General features: G+C 39.8%; 1 pseudogene; it reads left to right on the top strand.

The window, feature by feature from the left end:
• The window catches only part of LOC122462431, a 213,028-nt pseudogene that overhangs the window by 142,184 nt on the left and 50,760 nt on the right, over positions 1-20,084 (top strand).

Genomic DNA, 20,084 nt, shown 5'->3' with positions numbered 1-20,084 from the left:
TTTTAACTGAAAAGAGAGTGACACGTACACGATGCAAACTCCACTAGGTGAAATAACACTGTTAGTGTGAATGGCAGTCTGACAGAAGGGACAGACAATTTCTGATCTTCTATAGTCTACTCCAGATCAGCTGCTGCTAAACCCATCAGATTATATTTTTACTGCTTTCTTATCTCCTTTCTGTACCTGGGAGCTGACCATGCCAACTCTCCAGTGCCTTCTTTGTGTCTCAGAATAACCTGTCACTCTGGTACTGCTCTAGGATCCCACATAATTATTTACCCAGCCACAGTACTCCTGTCACCACCTCTATAGCTCATGCCCCCCTCTATGCAAACTTATCTTCTGATGCTTCATTAGCACTTCAGTGACCAGGACTTTAAAAACAAACATCTTTTAAAATCCATGCAGGATATGCCTACCTGCTATGCTTAATGTCAGAATCCAGCATTATCATTTGAAATACCACAGCAATTTCCTCTAAAACTAATTTTGAGCAAAAGTTGACAATCACAAAGGTTTTCTACTGTAGCAAAGTTCAAACCCCTTCCCCCTCCGCCCCCCCACATCCCTCTCAGTGCATAGAATTACTGATCTTTGGTCCTGCCTTAAATTGATTCTGCACATTCATGAACACGATACAAACTTGTTGGTTTTTATAAAGGTTGCCCATGATGGCATCTCCTGTTACTCTGTGCTGCTTTGGCCTTTTTATAACACTATCCCTTTTAGAGCTCCTGTGACCTTCTCTACTGCACTTCTTGGTCTCTGTATTTCTCCCTGCAACTAAATCATCCAATAATTGCAGTTGTAAAACTAAAATACCCTAAACACATTTTCTCCTGTTTTTCTGGTGTTTATTTATCATGTATCTCAAAAACCAGAACTTTCAAAAAAATAAATGTAAAGCAAAACACTTTGTAGATGATGCGAATGACATCTTTTTGTCAAAATCTTGTGATATCAGTCAAATCTATTAAGCACAACTTAGTAACACCCTGAATGAGACAGCATACATCTCACAGGTCTAAGGATATTACAAGCAAATTGGAATTACTATTATATGGGAAATGTTTGAAGTGTGTTTGTATAGTGTCCTCTTTCTGTTTCTTGTATGGCATGGTGGCTTTCATTATAGTAAAAGCTAGATTTAAGGTTGCAATGCTATTTATACAACAGGATACGGTTCCAGCACACCTTTTTAAAAAAAAAAAAAAAAAAAAAAAAAAAATTAAAAAGTGAGTTGGTGGGTCTGTTCATGACAGAAGAGCAATGAGGAGCAAAGCCTACCTTTTCTAGGTGAACTGTAAGTTAGAAATGTGAATCAAAATGTTTCATATAGTGTTTGTATGGCAGCATGTGGAGAAGATATTCTCTCAATAATACCAGGAGAAGCAATGTCACCTTTGTCTGGCTTGTCCTCGTCCGTCCCTCTATGAACGCAAGTCGACACACAACACAATGTCCAGCCCAGTGGCTAAAGCACAGGATTGTGAATCAGGAGAGCCGAGTTCTATTATTGACTCTGTTTACTCACTGTTGTCCTGATCCTGTGCCCACTGAAGACAAAGGCAAAAATCTCTTTGAATGCAATGGGATCAGGATCTGTGTGCAAATAATGTATACCTCTGTGAAATGGGTATAGTATCTACATAAGAGGGCTCTTGAGACTTAATTCATTAGCCTCTGTAAAATGCTTTGAGATCATCAGATGGAAGACACCATATAAGTGCCTATTATTATTATTATTAGAAGTAGTCATATTAAATCTGAACTGAAAGATATTTTATGTGGCTGCATCAGTAGTTGCTTAGAGACAGCCCCAGCTCTTTGGAATCTTACGCTGTTGGCCAGGAATTTTGTACACATAACGAGAGGTACTTGACTGATGCCTCTCTTTGTCTAATAGAATAGTCTATCTGTATTATCAAAATAACTATTTGCACTATTGAAATGACATTAGAAATCACTGCTATCATGTCCCGCAAAATCTCATAATTTGCCCATTCCAGCAGCTGTTTGCCTGAAGGCATGAAAGAGGCAGGAGGGGAGGGGAATAGTGAGTAGGAAAGGAGAGAAAAGGCAAGAGGAGGATGGAGGAAAACAGGATGAGAGGAGAATCCGAAAGAAGAGATAGGAACTAGGAAGATGAGAGGTTTATTTTTTCTAAATAAAATAAAAGTTGGATTTCATGTATTTATGGGGTGGAAAGCAACATAGAAAAACAAGGCTATAATGCCATCTTGGGGTTTCTAGTGACATCTCAATCCATTCGAGCTCTGCTCTTGTGGTTTATGATGTCAACAGAAACCCCTCGATGCCATTGAAGTTCACAGTTGTCTCTCATTGATTCTGTATTATTTCAATAGTAGAAAAATAACACCTTTATTTTCACAGTGAAAGTAACCCCCCACTGTGAGCAAAATGTACATATACTTCCTGAATATGATCTCTCTCTTTTTTTAACCAAACCTCTATGAAACATCACTTTGCATTAAAATCACACATTCTTCTTTAGATTCTACTATGCAAGAATGTCTGTCAGATGTCCTGTACAAATTTTTATTATTCCAGGAGTTGTAGACTATTCTGTCCAGATATCTCATTGTAGTTATTATTCTACACTCATTAATACAAAAAACCTGGCTGTTGATCCATCTAGGTCTTGTAGGCATTTTGTTTTACAACATTTTATAGACAGGATGATTAAACAGGAATAAAACCTATTCTCTGACTGACTTGACAGGATCAGAGAGAGAACAGCAGCGTTTAAGTGCAGATGCACATGGAATACATTCAACTTCAAATGATGGGCCCAGCCTTGCAACCACTGTGCACCACATTGGAGGTACAGAGTATGCTCAACACCTGCTGAAGTTGATCAGAGTTGAGTGTGCCCATCACCTCCCAGAAGGCACATAGCACTTTTGCAGGACTGGGCCCTAAACAGTGAGGGCAGGGAGAAAACAATGACATTGTACTATACTGTGCATAAGCATGATTCATAACCACTCCATGTGTCAAAGGTGTGGTGTAAATTCAGTGGTAATGATGGCGGGGTAAAACATCTATTGCCTTGAGAAAATTGAAATATTATACCAAGTAAAATGTTTATACACACACACAAAATCAGAAACTAATTAAGCAGTTTGATAATTAACCATATATTTTCAGCAAAATTAGAGTTTAGTCTTTAAATAGTAAGATACATCAAGGTATTTTATAAAGGGATATATATAATAGTAGCTGAGGTATAATATTTTTCTGATTAGGGTAAATCATTTTGTGGCTCTTACAATTTAGCCTTACTTGGAATTAGGGTTAATTCAATGTATGTCCCCATTAACTTGATGACCTATCATTTGCCTTCACTTAGCCTTGATACTTACAACCCAAAACTTCTTGCACTGAATGGGAGTTTTGGATGTGCAAACACTGCAGAATCTCACCATGAACTCTTATCAAAACCACTGGAAGCTGTGGGTCGGTATTTCGCACCCTTGAGCCCTAAGTACATGTTCATTTTGCCTCAGTCACATGATAACTGGGAAAAAACAAATGTGCTTGCAGAATTTAAAGCCATTCTGCATTTTTGTTTTCTATTTTTTAATTGTTACTCGAACTTACCAATCAAAACTTCACTGAAACTGTCAAGAGTTAGACTAGGATACACTTGACCTGGAGTAAAGTATCAAGAGTTTTTAAACATTTAACTTATAGTGTATATTAGTATGAAACTAAGTTGAGCAGAACCCATTAATGTCACAGTGATCGGTTACCAATGGAAATAAATAATTCATGATGAAGGGAATTAGTCTAATTAGCAGGCAGTTTGAGTCCTTTGATAAAACCCAGCTCTAATTCCGTGAAGGGCAGGAAGTGCTGTCATCAGTCAGCCCTGAAAAGATTAGCATCTATTATGAATGAGGTTAGACACCCTAGTGAAGTCATGTGTGTCCTGGAGACAAACTTAATATGTTCCAGGATGGGACACAGTTTGTCTCACAACACATCATGATTCCTACTGGGCTATTGTATGTAATAACAAGCAAAGATCAGTGCTCCTTCCTATCATTCTCTCCCTGTCCATCATTCTGACAACTGTGCAAATACATTTTCCATGCAAAGCAGGGAATGTGCCCTGAATACTTGTAAAATTGCACAAAATGTCAAAAAAAAAAGTGTCATCTTTTTCAGCAACTAAAAACCAGTCAACCAACCAGAATATCAGTGGGGAACTTGTGGATTTTGAAGTACTGCTGGCAACTGTATGTGAAGTGTAATATGTTTTGTTTGAACAACTGTTGTTGTTTGCGAATCTATCTGTACATACACATGACACTGAAGTTTTGAGATCAGCTGCAATACTATGAGCTTGTAGAATTATACAGGTAACTAGCAGTAAGGGCTTAGAAAACGGGTTGTCTCAAATACAAAAAATAAAACCTACTGGAAAGAGAACGATGTATTTTTAGAGCAAGCGATGGCTTAGACCTTAGAGGGTTTAGTTTAGAAGTTTTAACTGAACTGGCTCATCCAAGGAGGCTGGCTGGGAGCTGTGCAAGCCTCATTCTTTTTGTAGCCTACATGCTGACGCAACATCAGCTGTGTTTCCATTTTTACTTTTGAGCCTTTTGAAATTATATGTTTCCGTTTTGCAATTTGATGCACTAATGAAGAAACTCTACATTTGTTCGTTATTGTATTGCCTGTTTTTATTGTAGGAAATTAATTGCTCCTTTTATTTATGTTATTAGGGTGGGGGAGAAAACAATTTTGCAGTGTTTTATTATTTGCTGTAATAATCAACATACTACTAATGCAATGGAAGCCTTAGAAGTGGGATATATTATTTTCAGATGCCTGAACAGCACTTAATATGCTGACACTTGTGACTGAGGAGTGCTGGTATTCAAAAGTGCATTGAAAAAAGGCAACAATAAGTTCCTAATAATATCCCTGATGATCTTAAGTTGATTTATAATATAGAAATGAAGTGGAAAAGAATAAGCGTAGTCAACACAAGAAGTGATTTTCATAGAAACAGAACAATATAATGCTCCAGAATTGTAACTCAGCTGTCCAAATACTAAGTAACAATGGAGCACTGATATCACAGAAAGTGCCAGATTCAAGTGCTGCAGTAGTTTCAAGTAGATGCCTAAATTAGATTTTTGAAAAATAATGAACTTTCCCTCAGTGTTTATTACTGGGAGTTGTGCATTAAAAGAAGGACAGAATTAAAGGTAAAGTGTGCCTTGATTTGTGCCCAAAGCAGCCTCTACTATAAGTCAGGGCAGAATATAGCTAATAGGTTTAAAATACTTACACATGTTTATGGTTTGACTGTACCTTCTTTTATTCAGAGTGCCTCAGCACCTCTCTTGGAAATGATACAATTCACCAGCAAAGAAGCATGCCAACTAGTAGGTGGGATTGAGCCATTAATCCCATTAGAACATGTTTCTTATTACATATGTACACACTAAACTGCCACATTTATTAGTTAGGTATATAGCTTTGTTGCTGTGCATGGTGCTTATAGAGAAGGAAGAAAATAAATTCCCGGCTCTGAAGACCTTACAGTCTTAGGGTATGTTTACACTGTTTAAAAAAAAAAAAAAAGGTGTGTTCTTAACTTGGTTTAAAACAGTAGTGAAGACACAGCGACTCTGTTTTTATTTCGAGTGAGCAGCTAGAGTTCAACCCCAAGTTCCCATCGTGGCTTTATGGCTCCATCGTCCTTAACCCTTGTGAACTGCTCCAGACCCCAAGAGTACAACAATGTGGTACTGCAGCGAAAGACACAACATCTACATTCGTCTCTAAATTTGTATAATTTATTATGAACCTTGCTCATCTTATGGAGGAAGGTATAAGTGTCTTGGGTGAGTCAGTTCTTATTAACTATTAATCATTCAGTACTATTTGTCTGTTCTTGCTGTGTTATCCATGGGGCTGCTTGTCGTGCATCTCCGGGTGAGTGACATCTTTCATAGACAGGAGACTGTTTAGATCTTCTTTTGAACAACAAAGCAAATCCTAAAACTGTCTCGAGCAAATATATGACACATTCCGGAAATAGCCACCCCCATTCATGTATTTGAGTCATTATATTTACATATGCTATTAATCATATTTTTGCAGAATAACAGTGTTGACTAGCGTCCCAGCTAGAGCGGGACAGGTATCAGGTGGATTGAGCATCTCGGGTGAACTGAGCATTTTGTTGGACCCCAAATAAAATATTTCATTAGGATTTTGAGAATGTTATTAAACAGCTTTTAATTTTTTTGATTAAAATTGAAGGAGCGGAAGGGTCCCAGAGCTCCGGCTCCAGCCTGAACCTGAACATCCACAATGCAATTAAACAGCAACACAGCCTGCGCCCCGCGAGCCTGAGTCAGCTGGCATGAGTCAGCCACGGGTGTCTAATTGCAGTGTAGACAGTGTTGGACTTTGTTGTTCCTTTTACTTCAAGCTCTCTAGTTTCTATTCCCTTTCTCACTCTGAATATCTCTTTGATATGGCTGTGAAGTCCCTCTTCCCAAGTGCCATTCCTATATCTATCATCAGTTATGATGCAGCTTCCTTGTTTTACCTAGTTCAGATGCCACGGTAGGCAGAGGCTTTCCCTGAAAATGTATTAAAGATTAGAATTGGGCATACACTGAGATACTATTATTATTTGTTATTTTTATATCGCTTCGAAATGAGCTTAGGGGCTTAACGGATTCACATATGTAGGAAAGGCCTACCTTAAGGAATTAGTGATCCAATTTTAGAAGGGGTGACAGAGTCGTGGGGAAAGGTAGGACAAGGGTTAAAATAATATGCATTGACCCAGTTTTGGCTTATGTATATATTGAGGTTCTGTAGCAAATCATTACTTCTTGTAGGTAATACAGCAGAAATAAATTAAGGGACTGAGGTAAGTGAGCTGATGAACTCTGATATAGAAGGGTGTTCCAAGCCTAGGAGCAGTGTTGTAAAGGACATGCAGACAGGAGTGAGAACGACAAGAAGAAAAGGTCATCATCAGTGGAGGAGGGGAGAGGCATTCAATAGGAGATGAAGTCAGAGAGGTGTGCTGGGGAAGAAGTTTGAACTTGATATGCAGGGCAGTGAGGAGGCAGTGGAGGGATTCAAAGGTGCAAACTCATGGTTGTGAATCAATGTCTAGTAGTAGTAGTTTCAGCAGTAGGAGATGAAGAGCGCCAACAGCTGCCATAGTTCTAACCAGTGGTCAGTATCTGCAGGAGGGCCAATATCTGGAGGTGTCCGTATGCTGCCCTGCCTGCTAGTGGGAAAGCATCTCATCACTGGGTTTGCAGGTGAAACACCGATCAGCCCTCTGCTCATGTGTCTGAATCCTGAGGAAGTAGTGTGTTCCTCACAGGAGTATTTCCCATCAGCTGAGCACGATGAGAAGCACTGAATAAATGGGTCAAGTGGGTGTGGGGACAGGAAGAGCCAGTGCACCCTCCACCATACACTAGGATGAGACACAACACACTTACTTCACCATCTACAACACATCTGTGTTGGAGTGTAAGGAGTTATCTGGGCTATCAGAACTGGGACTGAGTCTGGAGAAAGGATGTGACAGCGCTAAATTAGATGCCAGTGAAGGGCTCTGAAAGCAACCTAGTCTGAGAGGAGCTGGACTTGAAAAAGTGATACTTGGTAACTTTGTCCCCAGCTCTGTTCTAACATGTTTGAGGGAGCCACTGTTGAAAACAGGTCTCACCAGAGTCCTGCTTTGTATCCACTGCCAGTCCATCATCTTCTGAATGGGAGTCATATGCGTTCCTCACATGGCATCAGGCACAGACAAACCCTTTTCGTGGTGAGCGGTCTCAATCATAAGATGGCTCCCTTGAAACTTCAGAGCCAAGTTCTGCCCTCAGCTGCATGAGCAGCATTCCCAGTCAATGGGAAACCTCTGCACACAAGGGCAGAACAACGCCCACAGAGACTTTTTATGAACTGTAGCTAATCTCTACTCTGATACGCAACACAGGTGGCAGCGTCTTGACCCAGCTGTGGTGTTTGTCTCCAACTGAGTAATTGTAGTTACAACATGACCCGCTCTTGTAATATAATCTGTCTGAATGCAAATTGTATTTTACCAATGCATCAAAAATTTGAAGGGAAGAAGCCTCCTCCTCTTAGCAGTGGACCGTACCTTCTGTTCCATAATTAACCTAGATTCCTTCTCCTGGACAGCAATGCCATCTTTTGAGTTGTACACCTTTGGACCAGTGCCTTGCTCTGATGTATTGCAATGATAGACTGGGGTGTTTGTGTAATACATCATCACTGGCAGCTGTTGCTGGACTCCAAGGATTGAGAGACTAAGCCAGCTGATTTTCTGATGTATTCATGTAATGCATCACCTAGTATGGTACCCAATGATGTATTACTCCAGAATGACACCAGTCAGAAAAGAAAGGGTCTAGGTGCAGATTCTGTATAATGAGGCAGCCAAGTACTACACAGGTGTGCAAACTCCTGGCACAAGGTGCTAGTAATAAATCAGGTTCAGAGGGTATCGCATTAACAGTTTTACTAAGGAGGTATGGATAGTTGTATTGTCATTAGTCATCTGACTTTAGGGTGACCAGATGTCCTGATTTTATAGGGACAGTCCCGATATTTGGGGCTTTTTCTTATATAGACTCCTATTACCCCCCATCCCCTGTCCCGATTTTTCACATTTGCTGTCTGGTCACCCTATCTGACCTTAATGTCTGTTTCTTTGTGATGCTCCATCTCTGCAAAATCAGACATCCCTCAAAGCACTTTTATTTTCTCCTTCATTTAGGGTAAACTCTGCAAAATGCAAACAGTCCAGAGTAAAGAGTGCTGCCACTGGGGAATTCAAGGAGGCAGATTGCGCCGCGTCTTGGCCCGTTGTTACATCTCTTCACTGGGTGGGCAACATACCCCCTCTGGTGTACTGGGCCTGTTCTGCGAACCTGGCCCCACCTCTCTCCCCTGTCCCTTTGGGGTGGATTGTGCTCCTGGAGTCTCAGAATAGGAGCAGTCCCTGGGCTACTTGAGAAAAGCACTACCGTTGTGGCTGACACGTATGCCGGCTGCCCAGGTGGGGAAGAAGGATGCTTATACCGTCTCATTCCCTGCCCGCACGCAAAAGCCAACCACACGCAGGCCCTTAATTGTTAGCATCATCTTGAAAAAGAGAGATTAAATCAACTAGTGATGTTAAACATTGCTTGCAAAACATCACCTTGATTAGAGCCTAAAATAGGGGATTTCGTTTGTATATTACAAAGTATTATTTTCTATGTATTTGCATTTCAGCCACTTCATTGCTTTTGCACACACAAGTGTTAATGAAATACTTGTCAAGTAGGAGCAGAATGAAAAGCATCATAACTATGCAGCTCCTAAGAGCTTTCTGGAACTTATCAAACTCTACCAGAATCTACTTGGGAAGAAGAGAAAAGAGTTGGTTCAAAACATGGAAAGACTGGAAAATGGTTTACAAAAGCTCCAGGCAACAGCTTTACAGGTAGCTCTTTCAAATATTTGTGTTATTTGTTAGCTATCAAAACAGAGCTGCTATTATTATAAATGGCATTATACAGTTGATGAGCAAACAGCAGCGGCAAGCAAATAGGTCCTTGCCCTGAAAACCTTACAGTCGACCCACAGTTTAATAGCATTGGAAACAAAACTGGAACATTTTAAACAGCAACAAACATGCTGTGCATTTGTGGACTTGGTTTTAAAACTCATAAGCAACAGAGTCTGAGCGACAAATCCATACTAGCATTTTGAGGTGCGTGCATTTAGAAGTTCAAGTAGTTAGACATCTAAATGCTGTGATTTGTGCCCTTAGTACTGTATTCTCCAAGAGACTGAGCATCTTCATGTCCCACTTTCACATTGCAGGAGACATTTAGCAGTTTGTAAGGATGAGTCCCTTGGAATCGCATCTGCAGCTTTGTTCCTGAGGTTGGTTGTGGATGCAAAAGTACAGGTGCAAACTTTCTCAAACAACCCCCCAAATGTTTGTCCATTATAAAATCCTAAGAACTTGCTGGACTTCGTTTTATAGGCAACCTAATTCACACACACACACCCCGCCCAATATTATATGGTAGCCAGTTTGCAATCGATCCTTTAATTTAACAGAAACATTTAGCTCAGTCCTTTCTTGTTTTAACCTTTTTACTGATCCTTTAAACATTCTGATAAGAGAATATAGGTCAAAAGATCACATTTCAGGAGTTATGCTTACAAGGAACAGCTGAAGAGTGTCATTTGTACTTTCCCTCTGTGATACCTTTGTGTTGCAGCTCAATAATGGCCATTAATATCTCCTTGAATGAGGCTTCACAGAAATGGTAGTTGTGAACATGCAATCAGATCATTTAGGGACTAACAAATGTTGTCCTATGCCAGCAGTTGACTGACACTCAGCATTTTGCATAAAATTCACCTTATCTGCTAATATTAGACACTGTACATTGTCACTTTTTCATTTAATTTTGGCACACAGAGTACATCTCAGTTCTACTCTGTGTGTGAATCAAAAAACGCCTACATAGATCTCTTTATAAAGTTGGATGATAAGCTATATATAAAATTAAAATACAAATAACTGTTTAAGATTATTGCTTTAGCAATGGTAGTAATACTACATTATTTTAGTAGGCAATAAATTTGTTCCATATGAAGATAATAAATTCATTGGGTTTACAGTTTGTCATAAGAAAACAGGATTACCATTAAGTATGGGTCTCATTCTGCTGTCCATTTGCAAGAAAATCTCACATTGTTTTCACTGTGTTAACTGAATGTCAGTGAGAGTTTGCCAACACGTGGACTGCAGGATTGGATCCTATATTAGTATGATCCTGCTATTATTACTGTTTTTTAAAAATGTATATTTTAAGTGGGAGATTTTCAGAAGCACAAAGTGCAGATAAGCACCCAACTGACATTAACTTTCAATGGGAGTTAGTTTGTGTCTTTGAAAATCTCTTATGGACATAAAAAAAGAATGTTTTATAAAGTAACAGGCAAAAATAAGCCGGAGGGAAGGCCAGTGGTGAGTTCCTTTTGAAAGTTTAAAGAGGAGATTTCCAGTGTAAAACATTTTGGACCCTGACCGTTCCTGGTCTCTTCTTGGAATACCAAAGTTTGCATGGCTCCAGAGCTTGGCCCAGAGTCCCTCTGGTGGTGCAAATAGTGCGTTGGTTCAGAGCTCCCTCCTTCACCATTGCTGTCCTAGCTTTTAAAGACGATTTTGAGGCAGCAACAAGTAAAGTCTGTGTCCCCCTTAATCTCCTCCGCAGACTGGAAGTCTGGAGGGCATCCATAGTAGGGGAGATAGGGTTTGAACAGGAGACTCCTAGCTCTCAGGTAAGTGCTCTAACCACTGAGCTCTGGGTATGTTAATGTGGGTCTCCCTCTATCTCTCCTGTTGTTGTTGTTCCACTCTGAGGAAATAATGAAAGAATCATTGGAGCTGGGGCACTGGACCTGGGGTCTCCCACCTTCCAGATGGGTTCCATGACCACCAGGCTACACAGTCATTCTCTCTTTATCACCCAGTGAGTCTTTAAGTATTTATCCAAAGTGGAACAGCTTCAACAGGGGAGACTGAGGGCACCCCACATCAGATATCCCATTGTTCAGTGGCTAGAGCCCTCACCTGGGATGTGGGACACTAAGTCCAATTCCCCCCCTCTGCCTGAGGGGAAGAAAAGATTTGAACAGGCGTCTCCCACATCTCAGGAGAGTGCTGTAACCCCTGGACTAAAGTTAAAAGGTGGGCACTGCCAACACCACCAGCTCGACGCTGAATGCTTCTGAGCACGCCTACCCTCTCAGGTCCCATGGGCGAGATAGGTGCTCCTCTGCCTATCCTCCCCTGGCTCATTGGTCGCTCTGGGGCTTCAGTGGATGTCTGGATGCCTAGAGTGAGGCATGCAGCGCACATGCCCAGAGGCGGAAACTTTTAGAGCAAAAAATTTAGATGCTTATAGGGTTACATGGCAGCCAAGTGTGGGTTTGTGGATGTCAGTGGAGCCTAAAAATGAGACTAAGGCACCTAAGTACCATTGTGGATCTGGGTCTAAATATTTAGCTACACATGCACAAAAGTAAACTGAGCCAAAAACATTTAATCATGAGATAGAATTAAACTTTACACTTCTATGTTCTCTCTAGTTTTGGTGTAGTTATAGTTCTCTTATTTTTATCTATCTTATTTTTCTGGGGTTTTATGCCATGCCTATCACCAGGGTATCTTGTTCTTCCTCCTTTTTTCATTCGAGAGCAGTTTTTTTCAAAACCAGGGCAGCAGTATTGTAAAGTTCTCTGGCCATTTTGAAAATCGTTGTGAACATTTCATTGTTAGGAAAATATCTGACACAAGATGAACATTAATATGCAAATCAACAGACTGTAAAATTCATTTTGGTACCTCCGGGGCAGTATTTTTATAAATACAGAAACATAATTATGCATCCTCTAGAGGACTAAAAATAATTATACAAATTTACAATAAAGCCCAAAGCAGTCTCTCCTTTTAGCTGTCTGTTTTTAATATAATTTAAATCTTGTTAAAACTTAATTACCAGTTTTCTCTTGTGATAATTTGGTGGAAGGTCTGAAGTCTAAACTTGCTGTTCAAGCAATAGAACTTCATCTGAGAAGCAACGAAACTGAGGTGCTTGTTGTCAAAATCGGATAATAGAAATAGCGAAGAAAAAGTCACAGTGGATGATGAGGAAAAACAAGACTGAGCTGATCTGTCATATAAGCACATGTAAAATACCAGGGAAAATATACACACACGCTTGTGCATACGTATATAGAGCTTGATTAACTCCAGCTGGCAAAGTCCAGGCTGTGGGCCCCAATAGAGGCCAAAGAGCCAGCCAGTGCAGCTCCAAAAGCGGGTCGCAATAACTGGGAGATGGCATTGGGTAGCACACTTAAAGGATGTGCTGACTCTGTGCAGCACCTCTGCTGGTGGGACTCCTACAGAGCCCTGGCCATGTTTTAAAGCTGCCTTCCCCGAGGAGAACATCTACTGCCTCTCTCAATGGTGAGCTATGCTGGGCTGTTGCTGCCATCTGATGCATCTGGGTGCAATTGCTACCCACCTCTTTATGGTGGGGTGGGGGGAATCTATCTCACAGACTTGTTTGTAACATGAGTGTCCCATGTGAAAAGTCCCTGCTAACAAATCCTAATCCAGTCTCAGACTGGCAAAACACGTTTACCTTGTTATGTCACTAGGACTAATTCTTTAGCTAAGAGATTTTACCTGTGACAATCACAGACTGGCGTTTTATACGTCCATCAGAAAGATTCTAGCAAGATCTTTTGCCCCTACAGCACTGTCTTTATAGCAACAGTTAAACCATGAAGCAGGATAGATTCACTGAGGCTTTCCTATTTGTCCTGTCTTGCCTAGGGTAGCTGGAGACTCTGGGGGCATCCCATCTCCTTCTCATGTGCTCTCACTGATGTGGTTTCCAAGAGCATGAAGAAAGTTGCCTCGGGTCAGGCCTGTCATCGTTCCCATCTGCATGTGGCATTTACCAGCTAATGTTTAGGAACAAGTAGTAGTTGTTCTACTCCGGTTCTTTGAACTTTAACTCATTTACGATTGCCTTTACATCAAAGCGAAAGCAACTTTTTATTGATTTATTTCAGCGTTTGTTGTATGACTGTATCCACAAAGAAGCATGCACGTCCAAACGTCCAAAAAGTGAACAATTGGCACTGGGCACAAATTCAAGTGACTTGCCATGGTATCTGGGGACCAGTTCTGATTAATGCTATCAAATCATTTGTCTTCCTTTCGATTGATATGCCAGACACTTGTTAGGATTGTTGATGCTGGTGACAGCCGTCATCATTGCCCCTTTCTATGCTTTCATATTGTGTATCCAGAGGGTGTTGATAGAAGCTGTGAAATGTTAGGGAATTCAGTATTTTACTTATTTCATATACCTGCCTCATTCCATTACCTAAAAGCTGTTTGTTTGCAATACAGATTCATAGACTTAGAGTGGACCATCATGATCATCTAGTCTGATCTCATATTTGCATATGATTCATCATATTTGTTTCTGGCGCGTATGCACCCCATCTCTGGCTTAAGTGCTATCCTGGAAAATTTTTGAATGCCAGCATAATGCTGTTTTTTAATTAAGCGAATCAATTATACAACTTATGTCTTTCATACAGATATAGTATCATTGAGACTGTGGAGAGATAAATATGCCAAATACAATAAACCTAGTTATTTGCTAAAACCTAGACATTGAAATTAAGGGATAAATTCTGCCCTCATTTGCACCTGTGCGTACCAAGTCATAGGATTTCCTGGGCTGAAATTAACCATAAATATGTCTGTTTCCAGTCATTGTTTACCCTGCAGCAACATCACAGTGTGGTGTGGAACTGGTTGTGGGATGTTTTCCAGGCTGCTGAGATTCAAGCAAAAGTGACAAAGCAGCAGCAAGATTCTGGAGATGACCTTGCCAAAGCTGGACCTGCTCTTACTGCCACAAATGCTGCCTTAACCACTCTAAACAGGGTAACAATTCTGCTTCGCTTCTCTTATCTGGTGTGAATAGAATCTTTTCTCTTTCTTTGCAGTTTTGGAGCTGTCATTGATACAATTCATAGTTGTAACCTTCCTGTGTTGTTTTAGTTCAATGTGACTGAGCTGAGAACTTTCCCTAACTCCCCTGCTCTTGCAACCAAAGTGACTGTTGCTGTTCGAGTCCTTTTGTCTCCCAGTGGCAAAATTCCAAAGGATCAAAGCTGGAAGAGTGCAGAGATGTACATGAATAAAGTAACAATGTGTTAGAATGTTTCAGAAGTATTATGTATTGGCGCAATCCAAGTAAATAAGTCTTTATTGCTGTGTGCTGGCTTATTTGTGATATTTGCAACAAATGCCAAAGATCACAGAAAAGGCAGGAGTTTGTCAAATGAATTCAGAAAATGTTTCAGCATAAATACAGACATCTTTACTGTTTTATTTCTTAAAAATTATAGGACATATTTGACAATTTCCCAAGAAGATACTTGTTAAATGTAGACTCCAAGATGTAAATTGAAAGTCCAGATTCTACAGTGGCGAGTACTGTAGAAAAGTCTTGCTATAAAAGAATCTAAAAAAAAATTCAGTCAAATATGTACTTTTAATGTAGTGCTGTGACAGCTCTAGCTAAGGCTGTCATTATCAGACTGGTTCAGACTGAACTACTTCAAGCATCTGCATCCTTGAAACTTAAGAATATTTTAACCTTGCTGGCTGTCAAATACTGTCAACAAATAAAGCCAGAAGGGGAGGTGCTGGGGTTATCTACCCCACATTGTGCTCTATGTTTTCAACTTGATTTGGATGTCTATAATTCCATCAGTAATGCGCAGGTGTCAAGAGGAAAATAACCCCCATTCACTGTGTTCGGGGCTAGGAAGGTATTAACTCTCATCATTTTGCTGAGCAGGACTGGTGAGAGCATTGCTGACACCCCAAAGAGAGAGGTAAAGGGAGGATTGTGGCATGCCCATTCACCGTGTCTCATTTCCTTTATGCCAGATTGCCTTCTCCAGCTTCCACTATCACACATCCTGTCAATTTGTCTGCAAGTCTAGTGAACTAAGATACAGTGACTGCAAAACAGTTGCTGTTGGTGAAGGATTAATTTCATACTGTATGAGAAAGGCAGCCATTGATATTGCGTAAGAGGAACGCTTATCATGCTGATGAATTTCATATAGTTAGTAGCATCAAGCAGCAAAGGTTTGGTCTCAGCATTGCATCCTAAAGCTTTATGGCCCAGTCAAGCAGCACAGCACTAACGTACAAGTTTTGTCTCATGGGACAGTATGAATGGACTGACTACTGCTTATGGGCCCAATCCTCAGTCAGCCTTCAGGAGTTCTGATTAAATAGAGGCTGTAGGATAAGGCCCAACATCTTTAAAACTGCTTGTTATAAACACCCATGTGTATAGCAGTTATCCCACTGATGCTTTGTAAACAGAACTTTCGGAGGAAGGGGGATTTTTCATTGATGATCATATTTTCAAATAGCTGTACTAAGTTTGATATACGTTAGAGAAATAATTCTGTTTGCAACTCACACTCATAAAAAGTAAGGGACAAATACTTCTGAAAGTTCAGAAGGCACAACGGTGTACAGGCAACAGGGAAACACCTTATGGATGCTAGGAAATTTCTTATTTAATTTTCATAAACACTGTGGGAGCACGATTCCTACCAATGGGGTAAGCTTTAGTATATGCTGAGAGTAGGGCTCGATGACACAGTGGATGCTTGTGAATGGATGAAGAAAGTGTGATTGTGAAGGAAGTTGTGATAGTCCCCTGTAGCAGACTAGCATAGTGCATAAAGATTGTGTGCCAACTTCCGTTCTGTATCCTATTTTCTGGTTGTGCATACCTTTTCCATACTAATTCTGTGAAGCTGACATTTTCCATTCTTGATCCAAAGGTGAATGTTTCTGAAGAGTCTGAGCAAAATCAGAGGTTTTGGAGATAGCGGTATATGCAAGTGTGTGTGAGAGAAAATACTCTTCCCTTGGTGCTGTAATCAGAAATGTTGTGGGTAGTTAGAAAGTAGACATATCAGACTTGGCTTGGGTTAATCTTATGGATATCTAAGCTACTAAGCAATCGTGAAAAAAAAATCATTTGGTAGTTCTGAGGTGAAGAATGGTGACGTTGGGAAGTTTCATACATGCCGAATAAAATTTTGCTGTTTGTTTTTATTCAACTCAAAAGCTAAAGTAGCTTACAGCACTGGTGACACTGAATCACTTAGGTATGAGTCTGTCTGAAATTTGGGAGTGGGAGAGCTCCAGCTCAGGTTTCAGCCTCCTTTAATGTCACCAACCATGTCCTCCAAAAATATTACCCAAATCCTCCAGTACAAATGAACTAAGGGAAAACGGCTGGTAGTTATACAAAGTTACACTGTGCTGGAATGAAAAGGTAAAATTGTTAGCCGATTTGTCTCACCATTTAGTCATAGAATTGCTGAAAGCCCAGACTATAGGTGGACTTTTCAGGTGCTTATCTTATAATCATCCCTCAATAGCTGCTAAATAGGTTTCTCTTTCAGAAGCATGCCTTAGAGTCCAGTGCTGCACAACGTTCTGAGTGGGAGTGGAGGGCATTCGGCCCCATGCAGATTAAAGCCCTAAGTAAGAAGACCATGTCATTAGACTACTGTATATTCAGAGTTTGAGTCTAGCCAGAATTATTAATTATTAATTAACCTTTCTGCATCCAGCTCTATCACTTTGGTTATTCATCTGACTACTAGGAAGTGTCAGTTTGTTTTGCTACAAAGTTGTTTATCAACTGGGAGAATAAACTGAGTCATGTTGTTATATAATACTGAGTTAATGATTGACCAATAGGCTGTTTAGATTAAGCATTTATAAATTACATTTTTGCAAAGTAATGAACTTTAAATATTTAGTTACCTTGGTTTCTTATTATTCATTATAAAACAATAACAACAAACTTCAGTGAATAAAAGGAAAATAAATTATTTTAAGTTTCAAGTAGGGTTCATGTTAGTGAATCAGTCATTACCTGGATTAAATATTGATCTTCTCTAGAGATTAAATATATTCCAGTATTCTGGAACAGCTAGAAAACCTCCATGATCATACACATTTAAAGCTGTGATTATGAAACACATCATTGAGAGACACTGTATTTGCATAGCTGGAATGTAGAATGGAAGCTTTGTGTTATTTTTCTTTGAGGCTGTTGTTAGCAAATTGCTAGATTACCCAAAAGACTTGTTGAGATCAAAGAACAGACCTGCACAAAAAGGTCATGGCTAATACCCAAGATACTTAGTAATGTGAGTTTAAAAAAGCAGCACTACTCATCTGCAAATAGTAATAGGAGCCAGGGGAAAACACTATCCTACAGTCCTCCTGAATACTAACCTCCCATTGACTTCAATGGGAATTCCGCATGTGGAGTGACAGCAGGATTGGACACTATGAGCCATGTGTTGCCAGCCAGACTCATTTAAACTCCCATTAATTTCAGAGGGAGGTTTCTTATTTTAATTTTTTTTCATAAAGATTTTTCCCCATAAACATGCAAAAATATAAAGCCAGGAAAACCATACAAAACAATCCATTTGGACTCTGTGTGGGATTTTTGTTTTTATTAACTTATCTGTTGTTTCTCACTAGTTAGATGTCTCAAGTTAAATTTGCCATGTACAACATATGTGGATCATGATAGATCTGTCTGATAACGTGGGAAAGGAAGAGGAAGTTTGTTTGGGGTCAATCTGGATAGTCAGGTCTTGATTAACCTCAGTGAAAAGAATGTTTAGAAAGAAGAACAGGTTTCCACAAATAAGAAATCTTTATCTACGTTAACATTCAAAATGATTAACAAAATAGATTCGAGCCATTTGTTATCAACCTCTAGAATGTGGATATACCTAGAGGTTTGTGAAAAAAGGGCTTCCACTACGTGCCCTTGTGTAGTTTCTAAGTGTTGGTAATTTATCTTTGTTTGCTTCGCTCTCATAGCTGAACTGTGAATATGACACTCTCCCCAGACCTTCTCTAAGTACTGGCAGCAAATGAGGAAATACCGTTGCAAACTAACCCAGATCTACTGGGCTTGTGCTTTGTGGCAGGTGCTAAAAGCTCCTTGAGTTTCCTGTACTACACGATTAATACATCTTCACAGTGTTTTCTCTGTTTTTTAGGTAGATGATTTCCTCCAAAATCTTGTACATTTTGATAAGGAACACACCCGTGAAATCACAGTTAAGACTATAAAAAAAATATTATCTTAGTGACCCAGAGTTCAACCCAGAATTTGTGTGTACAAAATCTTTAGCAGTCATCAGATTCTGTGCTTGGGTTATTAATATCATTAGATTCCATTTTAAACTAGTATTAATCTGTTTAATTTATAGTTTAAAAATTTCTCTTCTTTCAGCCATACTCTTCTGCAAATGCAAAACAATTCACTTCTTGTCAATAGTCATAATAAAGTATATGAGAAAATGCTTTTTTAAAAATGTCATATCTGTAAATCTAGATTCAAGCATAGTGGTAACTTTACCATCTTTCTTTATTTGGAGGGGTTTGACCTTGTAAGTGTAGTCCAACAAATAGGCCACTGGGACTTAGGAGACCTAGATTCTATTCCTGCACACTGGCAATGGCCTGCTGGTCGACCTTGGGCCAGTCATTTCCCCTCTCTGTGCCTCAGTTTCCCCACTAGTAAAATGAGGATGATGATAATACGTACCTGCTTTCAAATCTGTGTAGGAGAATCAATAAAATCTTTTTCTTAGGTACATGAAATAACAGATCAATAAGTTGTCACTCCAAATGCAAAGAAAAACTTGTGCTAATTTGATATTGAATGAATAGCATTTGTATTAATAGGAAATACATAGTCGATTAGTGTTCTATTTGACTACAATTGCTAGTGAAGCAATAATACTGTATTACAGTGGCTTGCTTGCCATATAATATGATAATGCTTAGCACTTTACAAAAGTTTAAATTGTAAGATAATTAATTTTCCAACTATCCAGCATCACTTGAAATAGTATTACCCCCATTTTAGAGATGGGGGAAACTGAGGTGAATTGATTTGTCCGAGATCATGCAATGAGTCATATCAGAGTCAGACCTCAGGAGTCCCTAGTGTTTAGTTCTGCACTCTGGCTGCTAGACTATATGCATGCCCCTCTCTAGCCTTTTGTAGTGGTAGTGTAAACTGTTTGGAGGTTGAAATTGCCAACCATATTGTGCTCAAAGTCAAAGTAAACAGTCTTGATGCTGGGAGGACAGCAAGGGTTGGGGGAGGGCATGATTCTCCACTCACTTTCACTAGTATTCCATTGGCCTGGTCATCCTCCCGTAGATCCCCTCATGGATCTTCCCTTTCTGATCAAAGCAGACAGATTAGCTGTCTCAATGTGGCAGTCTTACCATTCTCCAAACTCCACAAAGGGTACTCCATGGCCCCAGAGTCTCCCCTGGAGGAGGG

Source organism: Chelonia mydas, chromosome 11 (assembly GCF_015237465.2).
Source record: "Chelonia mydas isolate rCheMyd1 chromosome 11, rCheMyd1.pri.v2, whole genome shotgun sequence".
NCBI classification, from domain to species: domain Eukaryota; kingdom Metazoa; phylum Chordata; order Testudines; family Cheloniidae; genus Chelonia; species Chelonia mydas.
The sequence above is the reverse complement of the archived record's forward strand: the minus strand, read 5'-3'. Positions and strand labels throughout refer to the sequence as shown.